The sequence below is a fragment of the Pleurodeles waltl genome, chromosome 5 (genome assembly GCF_031143425.1).
Source record: "Pleurodeles waltl isolate 20211129_DDA chromosome 5, aPleWal1.hap1.20221129, whole genome shotgun sequence".
NCBI classification, from domain to species: Eukaryota; Metazoa; Chordata; class Amphibia; order Caudata; family Salamandridae; genus Pleurodeles; species Pleurodeles waltl.
The window spans coordinates 950853094-950872287 of NC_090444.1; positions in this window are offsets into that span (position 1 = coordinate 950853094).

The following is a 19194-nucleotide window of genomic DNA, read 5'->3' on the forward strand; positions in this document are numbered from 1 at the left end:
AGCCACAAATTTCCTTCCTCCCAGCGTTCCCCCAAGTCTCCCGATAAAAATGATACCTCACTTGTGTGGGTAGGCCTAACGCCAGCGACAGGAAATGCCCCAAAACACAACGTGGACACATCACATTTTTTTAAAGAAAACAGAGGTGTTTTTTGCAAAGTGCCTACCTGTAGATTTTGGACTCTAGCTCAGCCGGCACCTAGGGAAACCTACCAAATCTGTGCATTTTTGACAACTAGAGACCTAGGGGAATCCAAGATGGGGTGACTTGTGGGGCTCTGACCAAGTTATGTTACCCAGAATCCTTTGCAAACCTCAAAATTTGGCTAAAAAAACACATTTTCCTCAAATTTTGGTGACAGAAAGTTCTGGAATCAGAGAGGAGCCACACATTTCCTTCCACCCAGCGTACCCCGAAGTCTCCCGATAAAAATGATACCTCACTTGTGTGGGTAGGCCTAGTGCCCGCGACAGGAAATGCCCCAAAATGCAACGTGGACAAATCACATTTTTTTAAAGAAAACAGAGGTGTTTTTTGCAAAGTGCCTACCTGTAGATTTTGGCCTCTAGCTCAGCCGGCACCTATGGAAACCTACCAAACCTGTGCATTTTTAAAAACTAGAGACCTAGGGGAATCCAAGATGGGGTGACTTGTGGGGCTCTGACCAGGTTCTGTTACCCAGAATCCTTTGCAAACCTCAAAATTTGGCTAAAAAAAGCACATTTTCCTCACATTTTGGTGACAGAAAGTTCTGGAATCCAAGAGGAGCCACAAATTTCCTTCCACCGAGCGTTCCCCCAAGTCTCCCGATAAAAATGATACCTCACTTGTGTGGGTAGGCGTAGCGCCCGCGACAGGAAATGCCCCAAAACGCAACGTGGACACATCACTTTTTTTTAAAGAAAACAGAGGTGTTTTTTGCAAAGTGCCTACCTGTAGATTTTGGCCTCTCGCTCAGCCGGCACCCAGGGAATCCTACCAAACCTGTGCATTTTTGAAAACTAGAGACCTAGGGGAATCCAAGATGGGGTGACTTGTGGGGCTCTGACCAGGTTCTGTTACCCAGAATCCTTTGCAAACCTCAAAATTTGGCTAAAAAAACAAATTTTCCTCACATTTTGGTGACAGAAAGTTCCGGAATCAGAGAGGAGCCACAAATTTCCTTCCACCCAGCGTTCCCCCAAGTCTCCCGATAAAAATGATACCTCACTTGTGTGGTTAGGCCTAGCACCCGCGACAGGAAATGCCCCAAACAGCAACGTGGACACATCACATTTTTTGAAAGAAAACAGAGGTGTTTTTTGCAAAGTGCCTACCTGTAGATTTTGGACTCTAGCTCAGCCGGCACCTAGGGAAACCTACCAAATCTGTGCATTTTTGACAACTAGAGACCTAGGGGAATCCAAGATGGGGTGACTTGTGGGGCTCTGACCAAGTTATGTTACCCAGAATCCTTTGCAAACCTCAAAATTTGGCTAAAAAAACACATTTTCCTCAAATTTTGGTGACAGAAAGTTCTGGAATCAGAGAGGAGCCACAAATTTCCTTCCACCCAGCGTACCCCGAAGTCTCCCGATAAAAATGATACCTCACTTTTGTGGGTAGGCCTAGCGCCCGCGACAGAAAATGCCCCAAAACGCAACGTGGACACATCACATTTTTTTTAAAGAAAACAGAGGTGTTTTTTGCAAAGTGCCTACCTGTAGATTTTGGCCTCTAGCTCAGCCGGCACCTAGGGAAACCTACCAAACCTGTGCATTTCTAAAAACTAGAGACCTAGGGGAATCCAAGATGGGGTGACTTGTGGGGCTCTGACCAGGTTCTGTTACCCAGAATCCTTGACAAACCTCAAAATTTGGCTAAAAAAAACAAATTTTCCTCACATTTTGGTGACAGAAAGTTCTGGAATCCAAGCGGAGCCACAAATTTCCTTCCACCCAGCGTTCTCCCAAGTCTCCCGATAAAAATGATACCTCACTTGTGTGGGTAGGCCTAGCGCCCGCGACAGGAAATGCCCCAAAACGCAACGTGGACACATCACATTTTTTTTAAAGAAAACAGAGGTGTTTTTTGCAAAGTGCCTACCTGTAGACTTTGGCCTCTAGCTCAGCCGGCACCTAGGGAAACCTACCAAACCTGTGCATTTTTTACAACTAGAGACCTAGGGGAATCCAAGATGGGGTGACTTGTGGGGCTCTGACCGGGTTATGTTACCCAGAATCCTTTGCAAACCTCAAAATTTGGCTAAAAAAACACATTTTCCTCACATTTTTGTGACAGAAAGTTCTGGAATCAGAGAGGAGCCACAAATTTCCTTCCACCCAGCGTACCCCCAAGTCTCCCGATAAAAATGATACCTCACTTGTGTGGGTAGGCCTAGCGCCCGCGACAGGAAACGGCCCAAAACGCAACGTGGACACATCACATTTTTTGAAAGAAAACAGAGGTGTTTTTTGCAAAGTGCCTACCTGTAGATTTTGGCCTCTAGCTCAGCCGACACCTAGGGAAACCTACCAAACCTGTGCATTTTTGAAAACTAGAGACCTAGGGGAATCCAAGATGGGGTGACTTGTGGGGCTCTGACCAGGTTATGTTACCCAGAATCCTTTGCAAACCTCAAAATTTGCCTAAAAAAACACATTTTCCTCACATTTTGGTGACAGAAAGTTCTGGACTCAGAGAGGAGCCACAAATTTCCTTCCTCCCAGCGTTCCCCCAAGTCTCCCGATAAAAATGATACCTCACTTGTGTGGGTAGGCCTAACGCCAGCGACAGGAAATGCCCCAAAACACAACGTGGACACATCACATTTTTTTAAAGAAAACAGAGGTGTTTTTTGCAAAGTGCCTACCTGTAGATTTTGGACTCTAGCTCAGCCGGCACCTAGGGAAACCTACCAAATCTGTGCATTTTTGACAACTAGAGACCTAGGGGAATCCAAGATGGGGTGACTTGTGGGGCTCTGACCAAGTTATGTTACCCAGAATCCTTTGCAAACCTCAAAATTTGGCTAAAAAAACACATTTTCCTCAAATTTTGGTGACAGAAAGTTCTGGAATCAGAGAGGAGCCACAAATTTCCTTCCACCCAGCGTACCCCGAAGTCTCCCGATAAAAATGATACCTCACTTGTGTGGGTAGGCCTAGTGCCCGCGACAGGAAATGCCCCAAAATGCAACGTGGACAAATCACATTTTTTTAAAGAAAACAGAGGTGTTTTTTGCAAAGTGCCTACCTGTAGATTTTGGCCTCTAGCTCAGCCGGCACCTAGGCAAACCTACCAAACCTGTGCATTTTTAAAAACTAGAGACCTAGGGGAATCCAAGATGGGGTGACTTGTGGGGCTCTGACCAGGTTCTGTTACCCAGAATCCTTTGCAAACCTCAAAATTTGGCTAAAAAAAGCACATTTTCCTCACATTTTGGTGACAGAAAGTTCTGGAATCCAAGAGGAGCCACAAATTTCCTTCCACCGAGCGTTCCCCCAAGTCTCCCGATAAAAATGATACCTCACTTGTGTGGGTAGGCGTAGCGCCCGCGACAGGAAATGCCCCAAAACGCAACGTGGACACATCACTTTTTTTTAAAGAAAACAGAGGTGTTTTTTGCAAAGTGCCTACCTGTAGATTTTGGCCTCTCGCTCAGCCGGCACCCAGGGAATCCTACCAAACCTGTGCATTTTTGAAAACTAGAGACCTAGGGGAATCCAAGATGGGGTGACTTGTGGGGCTCTGACCAGGTTCTGTTACCCAGAATCCTTTGCAAACCTCAAAATTTGGCTAAAAAAACAAATTTTCCTCACATTTTGGTGACAGAAAGTTCCGGAATCAGAGAGGAGCCACAAATTTCCTTCCACCCAGCGTTCCCCCAAGTCTCCCGATAAAAATGATACCTCACTTGTGTGGTTAGGCCTAGCACCCGCGACAGGAAATGCCCCAAACAGCAACGTGGACACATCACATTTTTTGAAAGAAAACAGAGGTGTTTTTTGCAAAGTGCCTACCTGTAGATTTTGGACTCTAGCTCAGCCGGCACCTAGGGAAACCTACCAAATCTGTGCATTTTTGACAACTAGAGACCTAGGGGAATCCAAGATGGGGTGACTTGTGGGGCTCTGACCAAGTTATGTTACCCAGAATCCTTTGCAAACCTCAAAATTTGGCTAAAAAAACACATTTTCCTCAAATTTTGGTGACAGAAAGTTCTGGAATCAGAGAGGAGCCACAAATTTCCTTCCACCCAGCGTACCCCGAAGTCTCCCGATAAAAATGATACCTCACTTTTGTGGGTAGGCCTAGCGCCCGCGACAGAAAATGCCCCAAAACGCAACGTGGACACATCACATTTTTTTTAAAGAAAACAGAGGTGTTTTTTGCAAAGTGCCTACCTGTAGATTTTGGCCTCTAGCTCAGCCGGCACCTAGGGAAACCTACCAAACCTGTGCATTTCTAAAAACTAGAGACCTAGGGGAATCCAAGATGGGGTGACTTGTGGGGCTCTGACCAGGTTCTGTTACCCAGAATCCTTGACAAACCTCAAAATTTGGCTAAAAAAAACAAATTTTCCTCACATTTTGGTGACAGAAAGTTCTGGAATCCAAGCGGAGCCACAAATTTCCTTCCACCCAGCGTTCTCCCAAGTCTCCCGATAAAAATGATACCTCACTTGTGTGGGTAGGCCTAGCGCCCGCGACAGGAAATGCCCCAAAACGCAACGTGGACACATCACATTTTTTTTAAAGAAAACAGAGGTGTTTTTTGCAAAGTGCCTACCTGTAGACTTTGGCCTCTAGCTCAGCCGGCACCTAGGGAAACCTACCAAACCTGTGCATTTTTTACAACTAGAGACCTAGGGGAATCCAAGATGGGGTGACTTGTGGGGCTCTGACCGGGTTATGTTACCCAGAATCCTTTGCAAACCTCAAAATTTGGCTAAAAAAACACATTTTCCTCACATTTTTGTGACAGAAAGTTCTGGAATCAGAGAGGAGCCACAAATTTCCTTCCACCCAGCGTACCCCCAAGTCTCCCGATAAAAATGATACCTCACTTGTGTGGGTAGGCCTAGCGCCCGCGACAGGAAACGGCCCAAAACGCAACGTGGACACATCACATTTTTTGAAAGAAAACAGAGGTGTTTTTTGCAAAGTGCCTACCTGTAGATTTTGGCCTCTAGCTCAGCCGACACCTAGGGAAACCTACCAAACCTGTGCATTTTTGAAAACTAGAGACCTAGGGGAATCCAAGATGGGGTGACTTGTGGGGCTCTGACCAGGTTATGTTACCCAGAATCCTTTGCAAACCTCAAAATTTGCCTAAAAAAACACATTTTCCTCACATTTTGGTGACAGAAAGTTCTGGACTCAGAGAGGAGCCACAAATTTCCTTCCTCCCAGCGTTCCCCCAAGTCTCCCGATAAAAATGATACCTCACTTGTGTGGGTAGGCCTAACGCCAGCGACAGGAAATGCCCCAAAACACAACGTGGACACATCACATTTTTTTAAAGAAAACAGAGGTGTTTTTTGCAAAGTGCCTACCTGTAGATTTTGGACTCTAGCTCAGCCGGCACCTAGGGAAACCTACCAAATCTGTGCATTTTTGACAACTAGAGACCTAGGGGAATCCAAGATGGGGTGACTTGTGGGGCTCTGACCAAGTTATGTTACCCAGAATCCTTTGCAAACCTCAAAATTTGGCTAAAAAAACACATTTTCCTCAAATTTTGGTGACAGAAAGTTCTGGAATCAGAGAGGAGCCACAAATTTCCTTCCACCCAGCGTACCCCGAAGTCTCCCGATAAAAATGATACCTCACTTGTGTGGGTAGGCCTAGTGCCCGCGACAGGAAATGCCCCAAAATGCAACGTGGACAAATCACATTTTTTTAAAGAAAACAGAGGTGTTTTTTGCAAAGTGCCTACCTGTAGATTTTGGCCTCTAGCTCAGCCGGCACCTAGGCAAACCTACCAAACCTGTGCATTTTTAAAAACTAGAGACCTAGGGGAATCCAAGATGGGGTGACTTGTGGGGCTCTGACCAGGTTCTGTTACCCAGAATCCTTTGCAAACCTCAAAATTTGGCTAAAAAAAGCACATTTTCCTCACATTTTGGTGACAGAAAGTTCTGGAATCCAAGAGGAGCCACAAATTTCCTTCCACCGAGCGTTCCCCCAAGTCTCCCGATAAAAATGATACCTCACTTGTGTGGGTAGGCGTAGCGCCCGCGACAGGAAATGCCCCAAAACGCAACGTGGACACATCACTTTTTTTTAAAGAAAACAGAGGTGTTTTTTGCAAAGTGCCTACCTGTAGATTTTGGCCTCTCGCTCAGCCGGCACCCAGGGAATCCTACCAAACCTGTGCATTTTTGAAAACTAGAGACCTAGGGGAATCCAAGATGGGGTGACTTGTGGGGCTCTGACCAGGTTCTGTTACCCAGAATCCTTTGCAAACCTCAAAATTTGGTTAAAAAAACAAATTTTCCTCACATTTTGGTGACAGAAAGTTCCGGAATCAGAGAGGAGCCACAAATTTCCTTCCACCCAGCGTTCCCCCAAGTCTCCCGATAAAAATGATACCTCACTTGTGTGGTTAGGCCTAGCACCCGCGACAGGAAATGCCCCAAACAGCAACGTGGACACATCACATTTTTTGAAAGAAAACAGAGGTGTTTTTTGCAAAGTGCCTACCTGTAGACTTTGGCCTCTAGCTCAGCCGGCACCTAGGGAAACCTACCAAACCTGTGCATTTCTAAAAACTAGAGACCTAGGGGAATCCAAGATGGGGTGACTTTTGGGGCTCTGACCAGGTTCTGTTACCCAGAATCCTTTGCAGACCTCAAAATTTGGCTAAAAAAAACACATTTTCCTCACATTTTGGTGACAGAAAGTTCTGGAATCCAAGCGGAGCCACAAATTTCCTTCCACCCAGCGTTCTCCCTAGTCTCCCGATAAAAATGATACCTCACTTGTGTGGGTAGGCCTAGCGCCCGCGACAGGAAATGCCCCAAAACGCAACGTGGACACATCACATTTTTTTTAAAGAAAACAGAGGTGTTTTTTGCAAAGTGCCTACCTGTAGACTTTGGCCTCTAGCTCAGCCGGCACCTAGGGAAACCTACCAAACCTGTGCATTTTTGACAACTAGAGACCTAGGGGAATCCAAGATGGGGTGACTTGTGGGGCTCTGACCGGGTTATGTTACCCAGAATCCTTTGCAAACCTCAAAATTTGGCTAAAAAAACACATTTTCCTCACATTTTTGTGACAGAAAGTTCTGGAATCAGAGAGGAGACACAAATTTCCTTCCACCCAGCGTACCCCCAAGTCTCCCGATAGAAATGATACCTCACTTGTGTGGGTAGGCCTAGCGCCTGCGACAGGAAAAGGCCCAAAACGCAACGTGGACACATCACATTTTTTTAAAGAAAACAGAGGTGTTTTTTGCAAAGTGCCTACCTGTAGATTTTGGCCTCTAGCTCAGCCGACACCTAGGGAAACCTACCAAACCTGTGCATTTTTGAAAACTAGAGACCTAGGGGAATCCAAGATGGGGTGACTTGTGGGGCTCTGACCAGGTTCTGAAACCCAGAATCCTTTGCAAACCTCAAAATGTGGCTAAAAAAACACATTTTCCTCATATTTTGGTGACAGAAAGTTCTGGAATCCAAGAGGAGCCACAAATTTCCTTCCATCCAGCGTTCCCCCAAGTCTCCCGATAAAAATGATACCTCACTTTAGCGCCCGCGACAGGAAATGCCCCAAAACGCAACGTGGACACATCACTTTTTTTTAAAGAAAACAGAGGTGTTTTTTGCAAAGTGCTTACCTGTAGATTTTGGCCTCTAGCTCAGCCGGCACCCAGGGAAACCTACCAAACCTGTGCATTTTTTAAAACTAGAGACCTAGGGGAATCCAAGATGGGGTGACTTGTGGGGCTCTGACCAGGTTCTGTTACCCAGAATCCTTTGCAAACCTCAAAATTTGGCTAAAAAAACACATTTTCCTCACATTTTTGTGACACAAGGTTCTGGAATCAGAGAGGAGCCACAAATTTCCTTCCACCCAGCGTACCCCCAAGTCTCCCGATAAAAATGATACCTCACTTGTGTGGGTAGGCCTAGCGCCCGCGACAGGAAACGGCCCAAAACGCAACGTGGACACATCACATTTTTTTAAAGAAAACAGAGGTGTTTTTTGCAAAATGCCTACCTGTAGATTTTGGCCTCTAGCTCAGCCGACACCTATGGAAACCTACCAAACCTGTGCATTTTTGAAAACTAGAGACCTAGGGGAATCCAAGATGGGGTGACTTGTGGGGCTCTGACCAGGTTCTGTTACCCAGAATCCTTTGCAAACCTCAAAATTTGGCTAAAAAAACACATTTTCCTCACATTTTTGTGACACAAAGTTCTGGAATCAGAGAGGAGCCACAAATTTCCTTCCACCCAGCGTTCCCCCAAGTCTCCCGATAAAAATGATACCTCACTTGTGTGGGTAGGCCTAACGCCCGCGACAGGAAATGCCCCAAAACACAACGTGGACACATCACATTTTTTTAAAGAAAACAGAGGTGTTTTTTGCAAAGTGCCTACCTGTAGATTTTGGCCTCTAGCTCAGCCGGCTCCTAGGGAAACCTACCAAACCTGTGCATTTTTGACAACTAGAGACCTAGGGGAATCCAAGATGGGGTGACTTGTGGGGCTCTGACCACGTTCTGTTACCCAGAATCCTTTGCAAACCTCAAAATTTGGCTAAAAAAACACATTTTCCTCACATTTTGGTGACAGAAAGTTCTGGAATCCAAGAGGAGCCACAAATTTCCTTCCATCCAGCGTTCCCTCAAGTCTCCCAATAAAAATTATATCTCACTTGTGTGGGTAGGCCTAGCGCCCGCAACAGGAAATGCCCCAAAACGCAACGTGGACACATCACGTTTTTTTAAAGAAAACAGAGGTGTTTTTTGCAAAGTGCCTACCTGTAGATTTTGGCCTCTAGCTCAGCCGGCACCTAGGGAAACCTACCAAATCTGTGCATTTTTGACAACTAGAGATCTAGGGGAATCCAAGATGGGGTGACTTGTGGGGCTCTGACCAAGTTATGTTACACAGAATCCTTTGCAAACCTCAAAATTTGGCTAAAAAAACACATTTTCCTCAAATTTTGGTGACAGAAAGTTCTGGAATCAGAGAGGAGCCACAAATTTCCTTCCACCCAGCGTACCCCGAAGTCTCCCGATAAAAATTATACCTCACTTGTGTGGGTAGGCCTAGTGCCTGCGACAGGAAATGCCCCAAAATGCAACGTGGACAAATCACATTTTTTTAAAGAAAACAGAGGTGTTTTTTGCAAAGTGCCTACCTGTAGATTTTGGCCTCTAGCTCAGCCGGCACCTATGGAAACCTACCAAACCTGTGCATTTTTAAAAACTAGAGACCTAGGGGAATCCAAGATGGGGTGACTTGTGGGGCTCTGACCAGGTTCTGTTACCCAGAATCCTTTGCAAACCTCAAGATTTGGCTAAAAAAACACATTTTCCTGACATTTTGGTGACAGAAAGTTCCGGAATCAGAGAGGAGCCACAAATTTCCTTCCACCCAGCGTACCCCGAAGTCTCCCGATAAAAATTATACCTCACTTGTGTGGGTAGGCCTAGTGCCTGCGACAGGAAATGCCCCAAAATGCAACGTGGACAAATCACATTTTTTTAAAGAAAACAGAGGTGTTTTTTGCAAAGTGCCTACCTGTAGACTTTGGCCTCTAGCTCAGCCGGCACCTAGGGAAACCTACCAAACCTGTGCATTTCTAAAAACTAGAGACCTAGGGGAATCCAAGATGGGGTGACTTGTGGGGCTCTGACCAGGTTCTGTTACCCAGAATCCTTTGCAAACCTCAAAATTTGGCTAAAAAAACACATTTTCCTCACATTTTTGTGACACAAGGTTCTGGAATCAGAGAGGAGCCACAAATTTCCTTCCACCCAGCGTACCCCCAAGTCTCCCGATAAAAATGATACCTCACTTGTGTGGGTAGGCCTAGCGCCCGCGACAGGAAACGGCCCAAAACACAACGTGGACACATCACATTTTTTTAAAGAAAACAGAGGTGTTTTTTGCAAAGTGCCTACCTGTAGATTTTGGCCTCTAGCTCAGCCGGCTCCTAGGGAAACCTACCAAACCTGTGCATTTTTGACAACTAGAGACCTAGGGGAATCCAAGATGGGGTGACTTGTGGGGCTCTGACCACGTTCTGTTACCCAGAATCCTTTGCAAACCTCAAAATTTGGCTAAAAAAACACATTTTCCTCACATTTTGGTGACAGAAAGTTCTGGAATCCAAGAGGAGCCACAAATTTCCTTCCATCCAGCGTTCCCTCAAGTCTCCCAATAAAAATTATATCTCACTTGTGTGGGTAGGCCTAGCGCCCGCAACAGGAAATGCCCCAAAACGCAACGTGGACACATCACGTTTTTTTAAAGAAAACAGAGGTGTTTTTTGCAAAGTGCCTACCTGTAGATTTTGGCCTCTAGCTCAGCCGGCACCTAGGGAAACCTACCAAATCTGTGCATTTTTGACAACTAGAGATCTAGGGGAATCCAAGATGGGGTGACTTGTGGGGCTCTGACCAAGTTATGTTACACAGAATCCTTTGCAAACCTCAAAATTTGGCTAAAAAAACACATTTTCCTCAAATTTTGGTGAAAGAAAGTTCTGGAATCAGAGAGGAGCCACAAATTTCCTTCCACCCAGCGTACCCCGAAGTCTCCCGATAAAAATTATACCTCACTTGTGTGGGTAGGCCTAGTGCCTGCGACAGGAAATGCCCCAAAATGCAACGTGGACAAATCACATTCTTTTAAAGAAAACAGAGGTGTTTTTTGCAAAGTGCCTACCTGTAGATTTTGGCCTCTAGCTCAGCCGGCACCTATGGAAACCTACCAAACCTGTGCATTTTTAAAAACTAGAGACCTAGGGGAATCCAAGATGGGGTGACTTGTGGGGCTCTGACCAGGTTCTGTTACCCACAATCCTTTGCAAACCTCAAAATTTGGGTAAAAAAAACACATTTTCCTCACATTTTGGTGACAGAAAGTTCTGGAATCCAAGAGGAGCCACAAATTTCCTTCCACCCAGCGTTCCCCCAAGTCTCCCGATAAAAATGATACCTCACTTTAGCGCCCGCGACAGGAAATGCCCCAAAACGCAACGTGGACACATCACTTTTTTTTAAAGAAAACAGAGGTGTTTTTTGCAAAGTGCTTACCTGTAGATTTTGGCCTCTAGCTCAGCCGGCACCCAGGGAAACCTACCAAACCTGTGCATTTTTTAAAACTAGAGACCTAGGGGAATCCAAGATGGGGTGACTTGTGGGGCTCTGACCAGGTTCTGTTACCCAGAATCCTTTGCAAACCTCAAAATTTGGCTAAAAAAACACATTTTCCTCACATTTTGGTGACAGAAAGTTCCGGAATCAGACAGGAGCCACAAATTTCCTTCCACCCAGCGTTCCCCCAAGTCTCCCGATAAAAATGATACCTCACTTGTGTGGTTAGGCCTAGCACCCGCGACAGGAAATGCCCCAAACAGCAACGTGGACACATCACATTTTTTGAAAGAAAACAGAGGTGTTTTTTGCAAAGTGCCTACCTGTAGACTTTGGCTTCTAGCTCAGCCGGCACCTAGGGAAACCTACCAAACCTGTGCATTTCTAAAAACTAGAGACCTAGGGGAATCCAAGATGGGGTGACTTGTGGGGCTCTGATCAGGTTCTGTTACCCAGAATCCTTTGCAAACCTCAAAATTTGGCTAAAAAAAACACATTTTCCTCACATTTTGGTGACAGAAAGTTCTGGAATCCAAGCGGAGCCACAAATTTCCTTCCACCCAGCGTTCTCCCAAGTCTCCCGATAAAAATTATACCTCACTTGTGTGGGTAGGCCTAGCGCCCGCGACAGGAAATGCCCCAAAACGCAACGTGGACACATCACATTTTTTTTAAAGAAAACAGAGGTGTTTTTTGCAAAGTGCCTACCTGTAGACTTTGGCCTCTAGCTCAGCCGGCACCTAGGGAAACCTACCAAACCTGTGCATTTTTGACAACTAGAGACCTAGGGGAATCCAAGATGGGGTGACTTGTGGGGCTCTGACCGGGTAATGTTACCCAGAATCCTTTGCAAACCTCAAAATTTGGCTAAAAAAACACATTTTCCTCACATTTTTGTGACAGAAAGTTCTGGAATCAGAGAGGAGCCACAAATTTCCTTCCACCCAGCGTACCCCCAAGTCTCCCGATAAAAATGATACCTCACTTGTGTGGGTAGGCCTAGCGCCCGCGACAGGAAAAGGCCCAAAACGCAACGTGGACACATCACATTTTTTTAAAGAAAACAGAGGTGTTTTTTGCAAAGTGCCTACCTGTAGATTTTGGCCTCTAGCTCAGCCGACACCTAGGGAAACGTACCAAACCTGTGCATTTTTTAAAACTAGAGACCTAGGGGAATCCAAGATGGGGTGACTTGTGGGGCTCTGACCAGGTTCTGAAACCCAGAGTCCTTTGCAAACTTCAAAATGTGGCTAAAAAAACACATTTTCCTCACATTTTGGTGACAGAAAGTTCTGGAATCCAAGAGGAGCCACAAATTTCCTTCCATCCAGCGTTCCCCCAAGTCTCCCAATAAAAATGATATCTCAGTTGTGTGGGTAGGCCTAGCGCCCGCAACAGGAAATGCCCCAAAACGCAACGTGGACACATCACGTTTTTTTAAAGAAAACAGAGGTGTTTTTTGCAAAGTGCCTACCTGTAGGTTTTGGCCTCTAGCTCAGCCGGCACCTAGGCAAACCTACCAAACCTGTGCATTTTTGAAAACTAGAGACCTAGGGGAATCCAAGATGGGGTGACTTGTGGGGCTCTGACCAGGTTCTGTTACCCACAATCCTTTGCAAACCTCAAAATTTGGGTAAAAAAAACACATTTTCCTCACATTTTGGTGACAGAAAGTTCTGGAATCCAAGAGGAGCCACAAATTTCCTTCCACCCAGCGTTCCCCCAAGTCTCCCGATAAAAATGATACCTCACTTTAGCGCCCGCGACAGGAAATGCCCCAAAACGCAACGTGGACACATCACTTTTTTTTAAAGAAAACAGAGGTGTTTTTTGCAAAGTGCTTACCTGTAGATTTTGGCCTCTAGCTCAGCCGGCACCCAGGGAAACCTACCAAACCTGTGCATTTTTTAAAACTAGAGACCTAGGGGAATCCAAGATGGGGTGACTTGTGGGGCTCTGACCAGGTTCTGTTACCCAGAATCCTTTGCAAACCTCAAAATTTGGCTAAAAAAACACATTTTCCTCACATTTTGGTGACAGAAAGTTCCGGAATCAGACAGGAGCCACAAATTTCCTTCCACCCAGCGTTCCCCCAAGTCTCCCGATAAAAATGATACCTCACTTGTGTGGTTAGGCCTAGCACCCGCGACAGGAAATGCCCCAAACAGCAACGTGGACACATCAAATTTTTTGAAAGAAAACAGAGGTGTTTTTTGCAAAGTGCCTACCTGTAGACTTTGGCTTCTAGCTCAGCCGGCACCTAGGGAAACCTACCAAACCTGTGCATTTCTAAAAACTAGAGACCTAGGGGAATCCAAGATGGGGTGACTTGTGGGGCTCTGATCAGGTTCTGTTACCCAGAATCCTTTGCAAACCTCAAAATTTGGCTAAAAAAAACACATTTTCCTCACATTTTGGTGACAGAAAGTTCTGGAATCCAAGCGGAGCCACAAATTTCCTTCCACCCAGCGTTCTCCCAAGTCTCCCGATAAAAATTATACCTCACTTGTGTGGGTAGGCCTAGCGCCCGCGACAGGAAATGCCCCAAAACGCAACGTGGACACATCACATTTTTTTTAAAGAAAACAGAGGTGTTTTTTGCAAAGTGCCTACCTGTAGACTTTGGCCTCTAGCTCAGCCGGCACCTAGGGAAACCTACCAAACCTGTGCATTTTTGACAACTAGAGACCTAGGGGAATCCAAGATGGGGTGACTTGTGGGGCTCTGACCGGGTAATGTTACCCAGAATCCTTTGCAAACCTCAAAATTTGGCTAAAAAAACACATTTTCCTCACATTTTTGTGACAGAAAGTTCTGGAATCAGAGAGGAGCCACAAATTTCCTTCCACCCAGCGTACCCCCAAGTCTCCCGATAAAAATGATACCTCACTTGTGTGGGTAGGCCTAGCGCCCACGACAGGAAAAGGCCCAAAACGCAACGTGGACACATCACATTTTTTTAAAGAAAACAGAGGTGTTTTTTGCAAAGTGCCTACCTGTAGATTTTGGCCTCTAGCTCAGCCGACACCTAGGGAAACCTACCAAACCTATGCATTTTTTAAAACTAGAGACCTAGGGGAATCCAAGATGGGGTGACTTGTGGGGCTCTGACCAGGTTCTGAAACCCAGAGTCCTTTGCAAACTTCAAAATGTGGCTAAAAAAACACATTTTCCTCACATTTTGGTGACAGAAAGTTCTGGAATCCAAGAGGAGCCACAAATTTCCTTCCATCCAGCGTTCCCCCAAGTCTCCCAATAAAAATGATATCTCAGTTGTGTGGGTAGGCCTAGCGCCCGCAACAGGAAATGCCCCAAAACGCAACGTGGACACATCACGTTTTTTTAAAGAAAACAGAGGTGTTTTTTGCAAAGTGCCTACCTGTAGGTTTTGGCCTCTAGCTCAGCCGGCACCTAGGCAAACCTACCAAACCTGTGCATTTTTGAAAACTAGAGACCTAGGGGAATCCAAGATGGGGTGACTTGTGGGGCTCTGACCAGGTTCTGTTACCCACAATCCTTTGCAAACCTCAAAATTTGGGTAAAAAAAACACATTTTCCTCACATTTTGGTGACAGAAAGTTCTGGAATCCAAGAGGAGCCACAAATTTCCTTCCACCCAGCGTTCCCCCAAGTCTCCCGATAAAAATGATACCTCACTTTAGCGCCCGCGACAGGAAATGCCCCAAAACGCAACGTGGACACATCACTTTTTTTTAAAGAAAACAGAGGTGTTTTTTGCAAAGTGCTTACCTGTAGATTTTGGCCTCTAGCTCAGCCGGCACCCAGGGAAACCTACCAAACCTGTGCATTTTTTAAAACTAGAGACCTAGGGGAATCCAAGATGGGGTGACTTGTGGGGCTCTGACCAGGTTCTGTTACCCAGAATCCTTTGCAAACCTCAAAATTTGGGTAAAAAAAACACATTTTCCTCACATTTTGGTGACAGAAAGTTCTGGAATCCAAGAGGAGCCACAAATTTCCTTCCACCCAGCGTTCCCCCAAGTCTCCCGATAAAAATGATACCTCACTTTAGCGCCCGCGACAGGAAATGCCCCAAAACGCAACGTGGACACATCACATTTTTTTTAAAGAAAACAGAGGTGTTTTTTGCAAAGTGCCTACCTGTAGACTTTGGCCTCTAGCTCAGCCGGCACCTAGGGAAACCTACCAAACCTGTGCATTTTTGACAACTAGAGACCTAGGGGAATCCAAGATGGGGTGACTTGTGGGGCTCTGACCGGGTAATGTTACCCAGAATCCTTTGCAAACCTCAAAATTTGGCTAAAAAAACACATTTTCCTCACATTTTGGTGACAGAAAGTTCCGGAATCAGACAGGAGCCACAAATTTCCTTCCACCCAGCGTACCCCCAAGTCTCCCGATAAAAATGATACCTCACTTGTGTGGGTAGGCCTAGCGCCCGCGACAGGAAAAGGCCCAAAACGCAACGTGGACACATCACATTTTTTTAAAGAAAACAGAGGTGTTTTTTGCAAAGTGCCTACCTGTAGATTTTGGCCTCTAGCTCAGCCGACACCTAGGGAAACCTACCAAACCTATGCATTTTTTAAAACTAGAGACCTAGGGGAATCCAAGATGGGGTGACTTGTGGGGCTCTGACCAGGTTCTGAAACCCAGAGTCCTTTGCAAACTTCAAAATGTGGCTAAAAAAACACATTTTCCTCACATTTTGGTGACAGAAAGTTCTGGAATCCAAGAGGAGCCACAAATTTCCTTCCATCCAGCGTTCCCCCAAGTCTCCCAATAAAAATGATATCTCAGTTGTGTGGGTAGGCCTAGCGCCCGCAACAGGAAATGCCCCAAAACGCAACGTGGACACATCACGTTTTTTTAAAGAAAACAGAGGTGTTTTTTGCAAAGTGCCTACCTGTAGGTTTTGGCCTCTAGCTCAGCCGGCACCTAGGCAAACCTACCAAACCTGTGCATTTTTGAAAACTAGAGACCTAGGGGAATCCAAGATGGGGTGACTTGTGGGGCTCTGACCAGGTTCTGTTACCCAGAATCCTTTGCAAACCTCACAATTTGGCTAAAAAAACACATTTTCCTCACATTTTGGTGACAGAAAGTTCTGGAATCAGAGAGGAGCCACAAACTTCATTCCATCCAGCGTTCCCCCAAGTCTCCCGATAAAAATGATACCTCACTTGTGTGGGTAGGCCTAGCGCCCGCGACAGAAAATGCCCCAAAACGCAACGTGGACACATCACATTTGTTTTAAAGAAAACAGAGGTGTTTTTTGCAAAGTGCCTATCTGTAGACTTTGGCCTCTAGCTCAGCCGGCACCTAGGGAAACCTACCAAACCTGTGCATTTCTGACAACTAGAGACCTAGGGGAATCCAAGATGGGGTGACTTGTGGGGCTCTGACCGGGTTATGTTACCCAGAATCCTTTGCAAACCTCAAAATTTGGCTAAAAAAACACATTTTCCTCACATTTTTGTGACAGAAAGTTCTGGAATCAGAGAGGAGCCACAAATTTCCTTCCACCCAGCGTACCCCCAAGTCTCCCGATAAAAATGATACCTCACTTGTGTGGGTAGGCCTAGCGCCCGCAACAGGAAAAGGCCCAAAACGCAACGTGGACACATCACATTTTTTAAAGAAAACAGAGGTGTTTTTTGCAAAGTGCCTACCTGTAGATTTTGGCCTCTAGCTCAGCCGGCACCTATGGAAACCTACCAAACCTGTGCATTTTTTAAAACTAGAGACCTAGGGGAATCCAAGATGGGGTGACTTGTGGGGCTCTGACCAGGTTCTGTTACCCAGAATCCTTTGCAAACCTCAAAATTTGGCTAAAAAAACACACTTTCCTCACATTTTTGTGACACAAAGTTCTGGAATCAGAGAGGAGCCACAAATTTCCTTCCACCCAGCGTACCCCCAAGTCTCCCAATAAAAATGATATCTCACTTGTGTGGGTAGGCCTAGCGCCCGCAACAGGAAATGCCCCAAAACGCAACGTGGACACATCACGTTTTTTTAAAGAAAACAGAGGTGTTTTTTGCAAAGTGCCTACCTGTAGATTTTGGCCGCTAGCTCAGCCGGCACCTAGGGAAACCTACCAAATCTGTGCATTTTTGACAACTAGAGACCTAGGGGAATCCAAGATGGGGTGACTTGTGGGGCTCTGACCAAGTTATGTTACCCAGAATCCTTTGCAAACCTCAAAATTTGGCTAAAAAAACACATTTTCCTCAAATTTTGGTGACAGAAAGTTCTGGAATCAGAGAGGAGCCACAAATTTCCTTCCATCCAGCGTTCCCCCAAGTCTCCCGATAAAAATGATTCCTCACTTGTGTGGGTAGGCCTAGCGCCCGCGACAGGAAATGCCCCAAAATGCAACGTGAACACATCACATTTTTTTAAAGAAAACAGAGGTGTTTTTTGCAAAGTGCCTACCTGTAGATTTTGGCCTCTAGCTCAGCCGGCACCTATGGAAACCTACCAAACCTGTGCATTTTTAAAAACTAGAGACCTAGGGGAATCCAAGATGGGGTGACTTGTGGGGCTCTGACCAGGTTCTGTTACCCAGAATCCTTTGCAAACCTCAAGATTTGGCTAAAAAAACACATTTTCCTGACATTTTGGTGACAGAAAGTTCCGGAATCAGAGAGGAGCCACAAATTTCCTTCCACCCAGCGTTCCCCCAAGTCTCCCGATAAAAATGATACCTCACTTGTGTGGGTAGGCCTAGCGCCCTCGACAGGAAATGCCCCAAACCGCAACGTGGACACATCACATTTTTTTAAAGAAAACAGAGGTGTTTTTTGCAAAGTGCCTACCTGTAGACTTTGGCCTCTAGCTCAGCCGGCACCTAGGGAAACCTACCAAACCTGTGCATTTCTGACAACTAGAGACCTAGGGGAATCCAAGATGGGGTGACTTGTGGGGCTCTGACCAGGTTATGTTACCCAGAATCCTTTGCATACCTCAAAATTTGGCTAAAAAAACACATTTTCCTCACATTTTTGTGACACAAAGTTCTGGAATCAGAGAGGAGCCACAAATTTCCTTCCACCCAGCGTACCCCCAAGTCTCCCGATAAAAATGATACCTCACTTGTGTGGGTAGGCCTAGCGCCCGCGACAGGAAACGGCCCAAAACGCAACGTGGACACATCACATTTTTTTAAAGAAAACAGAGGTGTTTTTTGCAAAATGCCTACCTGTAGATTTTGGCCTCTAGCTCAGCCGACACCTATGGAAACCTACCAAACCTGTGCATTTTTGAAAACTAGAGACCTAGGGGAATCCAAGATGGGGTGACTTGTGGGGCTCTGACCAGGTTCTGTTACCCAGAATCCTTTGCAAACCTCAAAATTTGGCTAAAAAAACACATTTTCCTCACATTTTTGTGACACAAAGTTCTGGAATCAGAGAGGAGCCACAAATTTCCTTCCACCCAGCGTTCCCCCAAGTCTCCCGATAAAAATGATACCTCACTTGTGTGGGTAGGCCTAACGCCCGTGACAGGAAATGCCCCAAAACACAACGTGGACACATCACATTTTTTTAAAGAAAACAGAGGTGTTTTTTGCAAAGTGCCTACCTGTAGATTTTGGCCTCTAGCTCAGCCGGCTCCTAGGGAAACCTACCAAACCTGTGCATTTTTGACAACTAGAGACCTAGGGGAATCCAAGATGGGGTGACTTGTGGGGCTCTGACCACGTTCTGTTACCCAGAATCCTTTGCAAACCTCAAAATTTGGCTAAAAAAACACATTTTCCTCACATTTTGGTGACAGAAAGTTCTGGAATCCAAGAGGAGCCACAAATTTCCTTCCATCCAGCGTTCCCCCAAGTCTCCCAATAAAAATTATATGTCACTTGTGTGGGTAGGCCTAGCGCCCGCAAC